The sequence below is a fragment of the Triticum dicoccoides genome, chromosome 7B (genome assembly GCF_002162155.2).
Source record: "Triticum dicoccoides isolate Atlit2015 ecotype Zavitan chromosome 7B, WEW_v2.0, whole genome shotgun sequence".
Classification (NCBI taxonomy): domain Eukaryota; kingdom Viridiplantae; phylum Streptophyta; class Magnoliopsida; order Poales; family Poaceae; genus Triticum; species Triticum dicoccoides.
Genome location: NC_041393.1, coordinates 703,868,464 through 703,883,758, shown reverse-complemented (window position 1 = coordinate 703,883,758; position 15,295 = coordinate 703,868,464). Strand labels below are relative to the sequence as shown.

The 15,295-nt window shown below is 43.7% G+C and overlaps 1 long non-coding RNA gene across 5 annotated transcripts; it reads right to left on the bottom strand.

The window, feature by feature from the left end:
* Window positions 1–2,527: 2,527 nt before the first annotated feature.
* Window positions 2,528–5,070, bottom strand: LOC119335629. 5 transcript variants are annotated; one of them, XR_005161941.1, is made up of 6 exons: window positions 4,767–5,070; window positions 4,550–4,596; window positions 4,321–4,404; window positions 3,694–3,808; window positions 2,843–2,928; window positions 2,528–2,751 (listed from the first exon to the last, which is right to left on the bottom strand). It is a non-coding gene; the product is annotated as an uncharacterized LOC119335629 (long non-coding RNA). The 5 variants fall into 5 exon arrangements; XR_005161940.1 differs by having other exon boundaries at window positions 2,528–2,928; window positions 4,317–4,404; window positions 4,546–4,596; XR_005161939.1 differs by having other exon boundaries at window positions 2,528–2,928; window positions 4,546–4,596.
* Between the last annotated feature and the right edge of the window lie 10,225 nt (window positions 5,071–15,295).

Here is a 15,295-nt window from a genome sequence, read left to right as displayed (position 1 = left end):
TGGCAGATTAGTATGTGGTAGGAAGTGCATGGGAGAAAAGATGCCAGAGTTGCGTAGTGGAGTGTGATAATCTCTTCAAGTCAAGGAAAATTATGGTGACCACCACGACAATCCATCTTGTCCAGCAGGGACTCTGCAAGAATCATGGCCCCCATGTGTGCTACCGCCCAACACAGCCGCTGCCCTTCCACACTACCTCCACACCGGTCGTGCTTTCCCTACAGGTACAGCTTGCTTCTCTCCCTTCTGCAATACGACTAGGCTGGAGATGGGTGTCATGGCTTCAGATCAGGCACCAACATTGACTGCAGATTCACTCCGAAAATATTAAAATGTTGAATCGTGTGAGATTCATAGTATATGCAATTCTGTAAGTTGTATTTGTATGTATGTGAAGGTCTTTTCAAATTGGTTTAGCTTATAGTAAAGAAAGACAAGAAAAGAGAAACACATTTCATTTATATCACAGGAATGGATGCCTAAGTGTCTTGTACATTTTATTCCGAGGGGATATCACATCCAGAGAAAAAACAAACAAATAGTTGTCTAACCAGATTAGCTATCCACCTATGTATTTCTCTTTTTATTCTATGTATTCATTACTCATTTTCAGTCACTCTTCATGTCTTGAAATTATTATAGAAACAAATATATTTTTGGGCTGTTGTGCACAAATCATATTTGAAGTTTCCATGCACAACGAGGATGATTATGTGCCTCTTTAAGTCATCCACGGTCACATTCATTCTTGTCTCGGCTATAACTTGGGCAAAAACTGGAATATCCTCTTTGGGAATGATATTAGTCAGAAACTCAATATTAAATTTGTACTTTTTGAAAGAGTCAAGTTTGTTATGTAGCACTATATTTGGTTCAGATAGTTCTTGGATGCCTTCCACGGGTCGATGGGATGTTTGCTCACCTTGCAGTAGTGAAGGCAAATGAAGAAATTTGTAAGGTGGGGGGAACACTCAAAATTTCACAGAGGTAAGTGTGCCATGCTCTCCCTCTTGGGATATTGAAACTGGTTGCTCGTGTGATTTTTTAAAATTATATATTCATCTTCAAGCATGGATGAAGCTTTGGAATAAACGATGTCACTTATAAGCTGCAAGGCAGGAGGGCTTAATTGCTTAATGAACGAGGTTTATTTATACATCTTAAGGTGGATTCAACTTGCAAACCTCACAGAATGATCCCCTGCTGCTAGAGGTTTAATTGATCAGATATTCTCCTAACTGACTGTGAGTGAATTTATGTTAATCTATCATTACAAAATGCTTTCTTCTGATTTTCCAGTCTGCATGCTTTGTTAATTTATGAATTTTCCAGGATGGCAGGAGCCTCTGACTTTTCTAATTGCTCTCATGGTATCATTGTCAATCATCTTATATCACTTAAGCCATATGCAAGCCATTTTTACATGAAATGTTCTGGTTTTATCACTTTCTATCCATCGATGAATTGAACCATGCACATGTCTTCAGATTGTTTGATGGGTGAGCCCAAGTTCATGACTAAGATTTTGTCCCACTAGCACATCATGAGCCCACTCATAAGAAAATATTAAGCCTTTGTGAGAAATACCGAGAGCACATTTACAAGTGAACTACTTGTTGCTCTTCACTTTACTGGTCAAGTAATTGTCAAATGAAACAACTCCCTTTGGTCTGCCTCTTATGCCTAGAAACTATTTCACCCATGTGTAGGATTACCAGTAAGGGTAGGGGCACAATAGTTCTTTTTTAATTCAATACAACTCATATGAGCTACGATTGTCTCTGTTTGTTTTTGAAAGATCTAATATAATAGTCATTAGTAAATATGCATGTCTTTTCAGATGAGATTGCTTGATGCTATATAATTTTACTCTCTTAATGTAGACTGGATGCATACTTTCATCAATAGAACCAACTACTCATGGAAGGAACAAAAGATCCAAGCTAGGAAGGCATGTTTCAAAAGCACAAGCATAAGTCATGGAATTATTGCTTTTGGTGGTTGCAAAATTCATGTATGTGGTCGATGAAAGATGTTAAATCTGCTTGCTGTATATGTCTACTTTTTATGCTGGCGAACAGGTGGACGTTGGCTACATTAACATTTCCTTGTGTTGCCTTATCATTGTATGTCAAAAAATGCGAATAATGTGGAAATGCAAGAACATGAGCTTCTGGCTGTTCTTTGATTTCATTTTGGTTGCACTTGTTTTCTTATTCGTGGCCTTGTACTATAGGCCACTTACGTGCACATATCTCTTTTTGCATCATGTTCATGTCAACATGTGCCGAATGAGAACTAATGCCCTTTTTTTCTTCTCAATTTTCAATGCTAAAGTGATGCAAAAAATGAGATGACAAATTTGGGCAGCACTAAAAGTAACACAGACAAACGATACTAGACCTTTGAATTTTGCAAAATTTCCTATCATTATATCGTCAAAATAGACGGGCGCGGCAACGCGCGCCATCAACGATCTAGTTAGCATGATAATCATGCTATGTACGACGCCGCAGCAGCGAGCAAATAGCAGCAATAACCAATCACAATCAAAATCAAAATCTCCTCCTTGCGTGCTATGGGCCAGCCAGACTGCACCCATCGCTTCTCACAATTAGCTTGCATGCATGCAACTAAGGCATGGAACGTCCCTTCGGCTTCCCTAGGTTCACCTAGGTTCATGATCAGCAGCATCACATACATACGCATCATTTTACTATTTCTCATCCATCATATTCCATATGACAGTTGCTGCAACAAAATGCCATAAGATTGTCGCTCAGTGCAAATGGACTAGGGAGATCCTCCTCCGGATGCATAGTTGTTATCATCATGTTCTCACCGTCATATTGCAAACTCGAGTGTTGCCATTGGCGATGTGATCATCCATAGCATCGTCAAAGAGGACATATTACGAATCATCTTCCCCTACAAAATTATGTACAAAATTGAAGAAGCAAGATAATGGAGAAGTATTTGATAAGGAAATAAAGAGATGGCAACACCACAACCCAGGGGCTGCCGCCACCAACGGGTCTGCTTTGAGCACGAGTGATTTACTTTGTTGTTTTGACAAGGAGAAGTTGCTGGAATTAGCTAACTTTATCTTGATGATTTTAATCACAGAGATATGATACTCTTGAAAATGAACTTGGTCTCTACATAAATAATATAATCCATGATAGAAGGTTTTCTAGTTTGGACAAAATAGGTGATTGCTAAACTGATGGTGGACAAAATAGGTTTTCCAGCTATGAATATTGTGAAGAATGCTTTGCGTGACAAAATTGGTGATGATTATTTGAGTCATAGCCTAATTTGCTTGTTCGGCTTTTTGCCCAAAAGCCGCAACAGTTCTACATATACATGACACCACTCTTATTCTCATCCATCACATTGCACAGAGCAATGACGACAAAATACACACATTTATATGTTACCTAGGTTCATGATCAGCAGCATCACCTACATAAATATAGCCAGCCAGCACAAAGCTACATAAGCAACACACTACCTGGCAGCACCCACTAATTTAAATACATAGGCAGCACAGAAAACTATATATGAATAAAACCAAAAAACTATATATAAAACTGTATAATCTGGCACTAGGTTTCATGCCTCGAGCAATGTGATATCTTTTTTTCTTCACAACTTGACAATTCAGAGATGCTTATTGGGAAATGTACTTACAGAAAAATAGCCAGAGGACTTGAATCTGTTTGACTGGTAGAAATCCAACTATGAAACCATCCAGCTATGATTCTCACTCGTCTGTTCCGGACTCATTGTCTCCTGAAAGCAGTGCCTGCACAAGCACACATCATACATGTAAAAAAAAGATGGGTAATTCAGTGGAGAACCAACAATAGACCACAGTACAAGGGCCAAAGAGGAAAGGATTTGAAAGCTACATGAATTCTTTGAGACCTTAAACCATCAGCCTAGATTTTGCTTTGGCTAATTGTAAATTGATATAAATCTGCATCTATCCGCACTGGCACTGGGATGGGAAGTATTTATAGGAAGAAACAAATCCAGAGGAAGATGAAAAAATCAGCAGCAAAAAAGTCATGACTAACGGCAATAGCCATTAATTAGCATGTTGCTTTGAGAGCTGGATCCAGCGAAGAGCGGGGCAAGAGAAAAAGGAACGCCAGCCGCCGTTGTTGTGCGTGGTGATGGACACAACCAATGATAGCTTTTTTTCTCTCTAAGGGAAAGCAGTCAGCCTATTACATAACTCGAAATTGGGCCTCGAACAGTACTGCACAAATAGCATCAGTGATCTAAAAAGAAAGTACATCTTCACGTACATACACTTCATATCCTGAAGCAGCTAGCAAGGAACAAGAGTCAACATCTTCACGTCTTCACATGCATACACTGCATATCCTGAAGCACCTAGCAAGGATGAAAATTACAGTAACATTAATCTTTTCAGTTTTTCAGTGACATAACCAATGTGATTTCTAATAACCGAATGTAAGCTCCGGCTAGATGTACGGATATAGCCCCACTGAAAAAGCAGGGTTTTTTTCTTACTTACAACAAAGCAGGGGAACACCATCCGGCATCTAATGCGGCGCCGACGGCCTCCAGAAATAGTTCCGCAATGCATATAAAAAAAACCACCAAGATAGAAGAGAAAAGAGCACGAAATTTAGCAAGATATGTGCAAATTCACGGCTTAGATTTATCAAAGGAAGGACATTAAGGATATAAGAAATTAAAAGAGCAGGGGAGAGGGGAGGACCGGAGTTTACCATGGAGGGGCAAGGTGACAGACGTGGCGAGGCGATGGGGACGTGAGATGGGGGAAGGCGAAGAAGAAACTACAACAACCCCTCCTCACGCTTGACGACGATGTACGCGCACACACAGGGGAGATAGACGGCAACGACCTCAGCCTTGGGGTCAGAAGGATATGGAGGAGGGCGTTGGCCGGGGGCGAGGTCGACGGTGGGGTGGTGCGGCCACCGTGGGTGAGGACGACGGCGGGGTGGGGCCGGCCGCCATGGGCGAGGATGACGGCGGGGTGGTGGCGGCCGCCGTGGGCGAGATCGACGGGGGGGACGGCGGGGTGGGGGCGGCGGCTGTGGACAAGGACGGTGGGGGTGGGGTGGCGGATAGGGTCTGGGATGAGGATTGGGGAACTTTCTCATAGTGTTTCCATTTGTCTCGAAGCGCCTTGTTTTCTCCCGTGGGCCGCTGCACACAGAGAAAAAGAAATTCGCATGGGCCTTCGCGCGCGCGAATATTTTTGCGGCAATGGGCTAGCCTCAGTACTTTCCTATGGGCTAGCCTCACAGGACAATTCATTTTCCTGTGAGTTATATACTACCCTACAGTAAAATAAACTATTTTCCTCAGGGCTTAAGTAAGCCCGCCAGAAAAATTATTAATCCTGTGAGATGCTTCGGGCCTCACAGGAAAATAGGTCACCCTAAGGAAAAGTGTAGTTTCTGGTAGTGAGCGTGGGTGGAGATGTGCTGGTTCATTTTGTTCTTTGCTGTTGCCAGCGCTCCGGACACAACTTTCCACATCATAATCTTCATCTTCTGTGGTACTGCAGACTACCAGATGACCTTCCATACTGTCCGCTCCCCATCCGGCTACGTGCTACACGCACCACCCGCAAAAACTTCATCATGATGGGATGTTGCCAATAGATATGCACTACGTACCGTGAACACACCAGTACGCTCCGGGTGCCAAGCCAGAAAGTCCTCTCGGAGCCTTGCTGAAGTTTTGATTTTGAGAAACAAATAATGATGTGGCTCCTGACCTAGTTACCTTTTGTTATTTCAAAATAAAGATGAGTGGTTGGCTCAGTGAACCCCCTGGTTTCCCTTTGAGCCGGGTGAAATTCCACCTACGTAATTATCAATTAAATTTAACAAAACTTGTCATCACTACTGGAAACAGCCTCATTGCCGAGTTTCAAGCTGTTAGCCTAGTGCATCTTGTTGGGCACTCGGCAAAGGCAACAGAATACTGAGTGCGGCTATATAGAACTCAGTAAAGGATGTGCACGATGCAAAGCCAGCACTTTGCCAAGTACATGCATGACGGCTTTAACTTTAAAAACTTAGTACAGTATCTATATCAAATAACAACAACAACAACAACAACAACAACAACAAAGCCTTTAGTCCCAAGTAAGTTGGGGTAAGCTAGAGGTGAAACCCATAAGATCTCGCAACCAATTCATGGCTCTGGCACATGGATAGCAAGCTTCCACGCACCCTTGTCCATAGCTAGCTATTTGTCGATACTCCAATCCTTCAGGTCTCTCTTAACGGACTCCTCCCATGTCAAAATCGGTCGACCCCGCCCTCTCTTGACATTCTCCGCACGCTTTAACCGTCCGCTATGCACTGGAGCTTCTGGAGGCCTGCGCTGAATATGCCCAAACCATCTCAAACGATGTTGGACAAGCTTCTCCTCAATTGGTGCTACCCCAACTCTATCTCGTATATCATCATTCCGGACTCGATCCTTCCTCGTGTGGCCACACATCCATCTCAACATACGCATCTCCGCCACACCTAACTGTTGAACATGTCTCCTTTTAGTCGGCCAACACTCCGCGCCATACAACATTGCGGGTCGAACCGCCGTCCTGTAGAACTTGCCTTTTAGCTTTTGTGGCACTCTCTTGTCACAGAGAATGCCAGAAGCTTGCGCCACTTCATCCATCCGGCTTTGATTCGATGGTTCACATCTTCATCAATACCCCCATCCTCCTGCAACATTGACCCCAAATACCGAAAGGTGTCCTTCCGAGGTACCACCTGGCCATCAAGGCTAACCTCCTCCTCCTCACAGCTAGTAGTACTGAAACCGCACATCATGTACTCGGTTTTAGTTCTACTAAGCCTAAACCCTTTCGATTCCAAGGTTTATCTTCATAACTCTAACTTCCTATTTACCCCCGTCCGACTATCGTCAACTAGCACCACATCATCCGCAAAGAGCATACACCATGGGATATCTCCTTGTATACCCCTTGTGACCTCATCCATCACCAATGCAAAAATATAAGGGCTCAAAGCTGACCCCTGATGCAGTCCTATCTTAATCGGGAAGTCATCGGTGTCGACATCACTTGTTCGAATACTTGTCACAACATTATTGTACATGTCCTTGATGAGGGTAATGTACTTTGCTGGGACTTTGTATTTCTCCAAGGCCTACCACATGACATTCCGCGGTATCTTATCATAGGCCTTCTCCAAGTCAATGAACACCATATGCAAGTCCTTCTTATGCTCCCTATATCTCTCCATAAGTTGTCGTACCAAGAAAATGGCTTCCATGATCGACCTCCCAGGCATGAAACCAAACTGATTTTTGGCCACGCTTGTCATTCTTCTTAAGCGGTGCTCAATGACTCTCTCCCATAGCTTCATTGTATGGCTCAACAGCTTAATTCCACGGTAATTAGTACAACTCTGAACATCTCCCTTGTTCTTGAAGATTGGTACTAATATACTTCGTCTCCATTCTTCTGGCATCTTGTTTGCCCGAAAAATGAGGTTGAAAAGCTTGGTTAGCCATACTATCGCTATGTCCCCGAGACCTTTCCACACCTCAATGGGGATACAATCAGGGCCCATCGCCTTGCCTCCTTTCATCCTTTTTAAAGCCTCCTTCACCTCAGACTCCTGGATGCGCCGCACAAAACGCATGCTGATCTCATCAAAGGAGTCATTCAATTCAATGGTAGAACTCTCATTCTCCCCATTGAACAGCTTGTCGAAGTACTCCCGCCATCTATGCTTAATCTCTTCGTCCTTCACCAAGAGTTGGCCTGCTCCGTCCTTGATGCATTTGACTTGGCCAATATCCCTCGTCTTCCTCTCCCGGATCTTAGCCATCTTATAGATGTCCCTTTCACCAAAACTTCATATTAGCTACTAGTAGCTCAATTATCAGGACTCATCCAAGCACAAACATAGGAGTTTTCACAACAATTTATATGGAAGTAAAAGAATTAAAAATCTTGGAGGATTGTCTCTTCGATTCAAGTTCACGGCCAATATATCTCAAAGGGTATGAACATCCGTCTACTAACGCAGCCATGATACATCAACTTCTCCATCACTCCTGTCTCAAGATCAGCAGCGTAGAAGTCCATGTAGTTGTCCCTGACAACCACCATGCCACCCTTCTCTCCCAGAAAGGTCAAGTGCAGCCCTTCTGCTCGAATCTGGTTTGGTAGTTTTAGCTCAACGACTCGACTATAAAGCCATCCTACAGGACCATCGTCCTCGCTTTTTTCGTCATCTTTCCGTGTGCATATTTTTAGCCGGAATCCTTGAACATTATTGCCTGGCCTTTCCATGTAAATCAGTGATAGTGCCCCATTAGCAGCAACACTAAGTTGTGGTTCATCGTATATGTGTAAATTGGATCTGATCGGGCTCACAATCTTCGTTAGGGAGACTTGGCAGGTCTCAGCATCCACATCAATAGTATGCAAGCTAGAGTCATAAGGAGGCAAGAAATTCCACCCAACGAGCCAGTGTGCCGTGCCGTGGCACACAACGGCGTTGTGATGCATGAGCGGCCCGCAGATGCCATCACTGGTAGGGTCGGAGACTATTTCTGTAGGCGCGTTCCACATCGCCTTGCTGTATGAGAACGTGTGGAGGGTGCACGGCTGGTGATCGCTATTGCTGCAGATGACCAGAACTTTGAACAAAACTGAGTAGCCCCGCGGCGGCGGCGAAGATTGCTGCTCGCTACTTGAGGAGCAGTCTGCGCTGGTAAAGATGGCATAGCCACTGTCATGGTACCTCCAATCGCTCTCTAGCGGGGGTAGAATATCGCTTGTGCCAGCAAGTAGATTGCACACGGCGAGGTGAAGCAGGGCACAGGAGGAAGGGAGGCGCACGAGGAGGAGGCCGTGGCACGCGGCAAGGGGCGTTGCGCGCTTGAGGAGGCCTCTAGCGGCGTTGGGGAAGAAGGAACGGAGGAGTCGGGGATCACGCCCAAACACGGATGCCGGTGTTGGGAAGAGGGACCTCGCAGAACTTTTTGCAATGAAGAACCCAGAGAGGAATGACGACCTGTGGTCCGGCCAGCGGCGGCGCCGGACGTCGGCCGCGAGGCAGCTCCACCGCCTGCACGTCCTGGCACAGGTAAAGAGGTCGCCCTCGTCCTTCACGCGCGTGAGGACCTCGCGGACCATGTCCTCCGGGAGCGACATCGCCGTCGTCTATTGCTCGGGGGGCTGGGAGATCGATCTTGTGAAACACACGCCGTGCGGGGCTGGAAACCTAGGGCCGGCCCGGGCTGGTTGGTTTGGTTGGACTCTCCGTGAAGTTAAAAGAGCCTCTCACCACTTCGGCCCGTGTTCTGTACGGGTTTTCCTGTTTGACAACCTCGGATTAAGGTTACTCTTTCTGTATCAGAGAAACAGAAAACAAATGCTGAGTATACAAGATATGCCTGGCTAAACTCAGTTAGCTGAAACATGTTTCGTGGCAGAAAAGGGTAATACTTCAGAGAAAAAACATGGCTTCACATCAACTCGATTTACATTGTAATCTTTCATTTGTAAGAGCATCTCCAACAGCCACGCTAAACTAGCACTGCGCCGCAAATTGGTCGGTTTTAGTGCGCGCGCAACGCAGCGGGTCGCTCCAGCGGGCGCGCAAAAACGGCGCGCGCGCTATAACGAGTTGGGCGCGCTGTCGGAAACACTATTCTGGACGGTGTATTTCGGGCGCCCGCTACAGCGCGCGGCACACTCGAGCGCTTGCTCTCGCACTTCCTCTCCCACTTCCACCCCCATCCGGCCGCGCCGCCGCCGCCGCCCGCGCCCCCGAGCGTTCATTCAGGCACTTCCCCGGCCTATCCCCGCGCCGCCATGCTTCCGCCCATCCCCTCCTAGTCCCGCCGGCGCTCGCGCGCCTCCATCGTCCGAGGAACAGCGCCCGGGCGCTCGCTGCCGCGCCGCGCCCGCAAGGTGTTCGACAAAACGCCTACAAGGTATGTATTGCTCAAACTTCATGAATTTGGTGCATGTTTTGAATTGTAGTTTTTATAGTATAGTATTGAACATTGTAGATGAGTTCGTCGTATGATTCTTCCGAAGAAGAATTTGATATGGAAGAGGAGGAGGATCTTGCAATGATCCTAGCTATGCATATCAATAGAAAACCGAAGCACGGTGGTTCGGTTATGGGTCGGGAAAAAATTTGGAGAGATAGGATTGATGCCCATAACAGATTGATGAAGAACTATTTCGTGGAGAATCCCACATACCCGGAGTCGTATTTTCGTCGCCGGTTTAGGATGAGCACCGACTTGTTCAGGCGCATTGCAGAGAAACTAGCGAGCCATGACCGGTTTTTCCAGTAAAGGAGGAATGCCGCCGGACAGCTCGGGCATAGCACCTTTCTGAAGGTGACAGCCGCTTTGCATATGTTGGCATACGGTATGCCGGCTGATCTAGTTGATGATCACTTGGCTATGGGTGAGAGCCAAGCCATCATGTGTGTCAAGCGCTTTGCAGTGGGAATTGTGCAAGTGTTTGGTGAGGAGTATTTGAGATCTCCCACTGCTGAAGATGCCGCAAGGCTATTGGCGATGAACAAAGCGCGCGGCTTTCCTGGCATGCTTGGCTCAATAGATTGCATGCATTGGAGTTGGAAGAATTGTCCAAAGGCATGGCATGGGCAATTCCACGGCCAAAAAAAGGGTTCCACTATAATCCTTGAAGCGGTGGCCGATCAGGAGACTTGGATTTGGCATGCATTCTTTGAAATGCCTGGATCTTTGAATGACATCAATGTTATCAACTGGTCATCACTGATGAATAAGATTGCAAACTGTGAGTTGCCACCGGTGCAGTTTGTAGCAAATGGCCGTACGTACAACTATGGCTATTATCTAGCGGATGGCATCTATCCAAAGTGGCAAACCTTCGTGAAGCCGTTGAAAAAGCCAGAAGGTAAGAAAAATCTTGATTTCCACAATACTCAGGCGGCGGCTAGAAAAGATGTGGAGAGAGCATTTGGGATTTTGCAAGCCCAATTTGCTATTGTGAGAGGACCGGCTAGATTTTGGGATCAAAAAATGTTTTGGTACATCATGCACGCTTGTGTGATGATGCACAACATGGTCATCGAGAATGAGCGTGGCCAAGATTTAGACTACTCACAGTATGAGCCCTTGGGACATCCCGTGCGAGTGCGACGGAGGGCTGAAAGGGTAGCCCGTTTTATTGCCTCCTATCATGCCATTCGACGTCCCGCAACGCACAATGAACTTCAGAATGATCTGATTGATGAGTGGTGGGCATGGCATGAACGACAAAGAGCATGATGATTTCTGCATTCAACATTGTATTATTCATGAACTATTTGTTGTGTTTATTGCATTATTTGTTGTACTGAACGATAAAATATTTGTTTGAGTTATAAAGATAACGAAATTGAACTATGTATTGTTGATTTATTTTGTTTGTTTGATCATTTTTGCTTCTCTTCTTTGAAATGTATATGTGGTTTGTGCGGCGCGCGCATTGTATTTTTGCGCGCTGCTGGAGCGGCGCGCGCGCTGCATTATAGCGCGACTGCTGGAGCCAGCGCTGGTGGCCGCGCTAAACCAGCCGAAGCGCGCGTGGCAAACAGGTTTTTTGCGCGCGGCGCTTAGCGGGGCTGTTGGAGATGCTCTAAGAACCAAAAATACGTGCACCTATATCACATTGACTGAGAAAAAAAGGAAGCATAGTACTCCCTCCGTCCCATAATATAAGAACGTTTTTGACGGGACAAAAAGGTTTTTATATTATGGAACGGAGGGTGTACTTGTGTACTTAATTGTGTATACAAGGTTCACATGGTTATCATGACAGTGGTCATTTGAAAGGGCATCTCCGAATCAACTGAAAAATGGATTAAAGGCGTAGAGGTAAAGGTACCAAAGTCCCCTCGATTTGGTTATAATTTTCACCAGCGTAGAATTAGTTTATAACTTATTCATGTTCTTCTTGTTGATGTGGCTACGAGAATAAGAAAACATGATGGGGCGATCTACAAACACCAACCTCGTAGAGCACCCGGATCCATAGCTCGGCCATTTACGCCACGGGCTATCATCGCCTGCACTGTCGTCATGCACCACCTCCACCACTACAACATGACCCCACCTACAGCAACACTCTTATCCGTATCTAAAAAATCATATATATATGCATTGCTAGTGTCTTTACCAATGGTTTGGGATGCGTAGCCTTATCCAGTGTTGCTAGCGAAAAATGCAACGCTTATGTTGCCGTTGGTAAAAGTGACAATTGCAAGAGTACAACGCATAAAATCAACTTTTACAACACTTCTATATGTTGGTGCACAATGTACAGGAATCCAAATCTCATTGCTTGACAACAGAGAATTTGCAACATTTCACATGTTCGTACATATATAATGTGCATATTATTGTTATTATTATTATATATGTATTGCCAAGAATTAAATTAATGCTCGACATAATGGTATGTATATCAAGTAAGGAAAAGGAAGAGAATATACTCATGACAGAAAGAAATCGTATATCATATATTGGATGAAACAGTTAGATTACAACAGTGGATATTACAGGAGGGACATCATCCAAATCTATTCTTGACATCAAAACTTATATTGAAAGCATCCATCAACATCCCTACAACTTAATTAAACTTAACCGAGGAACATCATCCAACAGGAAAAACATCCCTACAACTTAACTAAAACTGAAAGCATCCATCACCATCATCATGAACCCAAACATCAGCATCATCATTGCAGTATACTTGTCATGCTCCCATATAAATCCATATATCTTTTGAATCTACAAAGAAATTAACAAAATAAACTGTTAACACACAATGCATTAACATGATGCAAGTAGTGCTGGAGGCAAAGATATTAGACACGTACAAGGTTGAAGCCCATGTAATATTTGTTTTTCCTGCATTACTAAGAGTACTAATGTTCCTGATGCTACATGTTATCCATCGAGATTCCAATATTATCAAGAATGATGAGAGAAAACATAGATAAAAATCTAGGAGAAAAACTTCAGGCAGAATGAACAATTTATCCTGGCACAATAAAGGGCTCACCTAAGATAAACTGATTTGGTTGATTGGTACCACAAAACTTGTTTACACGAAGAAAACCTAGAAGAAGTCAGGCCTTCTCTCTTTCAAAGGAAGGAATATGCCAACAAGTGTATTCTATCAAAATAGTCAATCTAATACTTACTCTCAATATGTAGTATCGTCGCAATATGGAAATGGACTGATATATCTTAACGAGGATGCCAATAAGAATTCTTGTACCCAGGAAATTGTCACCTCAGGGGTAGCACAATATAGCTTGAAATGGCAAAACACAGATAAAAGGGTGCAGCTAAAAAGATCCAAAAGGCATAACAGATACAAGAAAAAAACACTAAAATAGTAATAAGTCATGTTCTCTCTATGTAGCTACAAAGTGTCTACAGACTGCACACTTTGATGTCTTGTTGTTTAGCCTGTTAACTTGAACATGACAGTGTAAATTTGAAAATTATGGCACTTCCACTGATATATTGGAAGTTACACGACATTCATCATAATTTGCAAAATAAAGATGTATCTAGAAAACAATCATAGTTGAAACCTTCAAGTGGCTATTTTCTAAAGGTGTGGATTACATTAGTATTCTCTTGAACCATCAATTGCAACTGTAACAATATTTTATTCAGGTTTCTACATTGAGATTTCATGGAAAGGTTTATCATATGAATGAAATTCAAAATGGAGGATTGTCCTGATGTATATATCCATTGTGTTAGCAAAACTTAATAATCAGGAAAGTTGTACTATTTGAACAACACATGGCAGTCTTAACAAATAACGTACATTGAATATAAAATAAACACACGGAGCATCGACTTGACGATATATAATGGTGTGGATTTTGATAGTTATATATTTACCTAAGATATGTGCAAGAAAATTTATTATAAATCTCCAAGCAATCTCCAAGCATGTGTTATGGCCATAATATCTTAATTAGTTAATTAGTGAGCTAATCAAAGCAATGAATAGTTAGATAACTAAATTATAGAAAATAGGAATAAACAGTAAAATACCTACCGTCTCTTTGAAAGGCATCAAATTCTCTTAGTAATTATGCTGATCTGTCCACCTTCACATTATACACTACATGTAGCAATACAGAAATGATTAGCAACAACAGTAGTATTAGTTTACTCAACAAAAGTTCTTCTCCATTATATTGTCACAACAAATGATCAGAAACAAAGGAAGGGAGCCTAGCAGGATGATGCTCAGGTTCGCGAACCATGTTCCAGCAATACACAAAAAAAGACGACATATGCATCTCCTCAAGCTATGGTACACCATGGCGCTTCTCTATTTTGAGCTCATTGGGAACCGATCAACAGATCTAAGTGCAAGCTGAGGCATGTATTAAATTTCAGCAGTACAATTACTTACCTATGTGAGAAAACAAATTAGTCACAAAGCTCATGCAATTATTTGCAATCAAATCAGGGATATCCATCAAACAAATTAACATAGAACTGGTCAGCATATTACTTGGCAGCATTAGTTAGATCCATCTACACCTTTCTGCCACCACGCTTGTGAACATCATGTGCATTTTATGCCTCCAGGACCGCATCCAAGCCTCATAGCGCTGCATCAACCTGCACTTCTCAAAGATTAATTCATACAATTGTTTGTAAGAAGTGGAGACCAGAGAACGTGCATCAAGATATCATCAGGATAGAGACAGCAAAAGCATCAGGCAATCAAAATCCACCAAAAAGAATCTGTAGGCTGCACTTTCTCGTCAGAGCCTATGTCTCAAATTGCAGGAGCAGAACATAACTTTTTTATCAAAAACAAAAACCTACTGCCTTCTTGCTCATTACCTCATTGGATACCTCCAATCATTCTGCCCTACGTCCTCGAATATATAACTGGTAGCATGAGGGGTTAACCATGCAATTCAATCGAAGCATCAATTAACAGTTTAGCAGCACAGCAAAATCAAATTGACCTCCGGCAGAAGGAACTTGGGCCCAAACTGTGGCAAATCCTTAGATCACCAGAACAACAATGGCTCCTGATGTGCCACGAACCAGAGCAGAGACGAGTGGATAAACTCATCTGAAACCAGAGGAAGAGGAGGAGGAGGAAGCTACATGGTTGCATCGTCCCGAGCAGCAGCAAGACTGTCCGCTGGTCGTTTCTCCCTGCACGTCTACAGGAGAAGAGAATAGT